The sequence below is a fragment of the Equus quagga genome, chromosome 12 (genome assembly GCF_021613505.1).
Source record: "Equus quagga isolate Etosha38 chromosome 12, UCLA_HA_Equagga_1.0, whole genome shotgun sequence".
In the NCBI taxonomy this organism is placed as follows: domain Eukaryota; kingdom Metazoa; phylum Chordata; class Mammalia; order Perissodactyla; family Equidae; genus Equus; species Equus quagga.
This window is the reverse complement of record NC_060278.1, coordinates 70148300-70148994: the sequence shown is the minus strand read 5'-3', so window position 1 is coordinate 70148994 and position 695 is coordinate 70148300.

The window sequence follows — 695 nt, the reverse complement described above, 5'->3', positions numbered from 1 at the left end:
TTTTGAATGTGCCTCCGCTGACACACGTTTATGTTGTTTTACTACTACAAGCAATGCTGCAATTAATATCCCTGCACATGTGTCATTTTGCATTTCTGTAAAATATCTAAAGATGGCTTTTTAGCATCAGTTTTCTGAGTCAATGGGCACGTACCTTTCTAGTTTCAGTAATAGAGCCAACATGCCCTCAATACATACTGTACTCATTCGCATGCCTACCAAGACCTGCTTCTCCAAGTCTTCCCGAAACGTGCTATCAAACTTGTTGATTTTACCAATCTGATAAACGAAAAAATGGAATTTCATTGCAGGGTAATTTGTATTTCTCTTATCGTGAATGATGACATTGTTTCATCTGATGGTGGGGGTTGAGATTTCCTAACTTTTTTTTTCATATCCCTTCTCCATTTTTTCTACGAGTTGTTGCTTCCTTATCAACTTGAGTTTTAGGCTCTCTTTATGTATTAAGGAAAATAGCTCACCTTGGACCACATATGGGCTACAATTTTTTCAGAACGCATCATTTGCATTTTGACTTTTTGAAAAATGTTTTGTGATGCTGAAATTAGGAATTTATGTAATCTTTCCTCCTCCTCTCCCCCTCTGCCTTCTTCCCTCCCTCCATCCCTCCCTCCATCCCTCCCTCCATCCCTCCCTCCATCTCTCCCTCCTTCCCTCCCTCCATCACTCCCTCC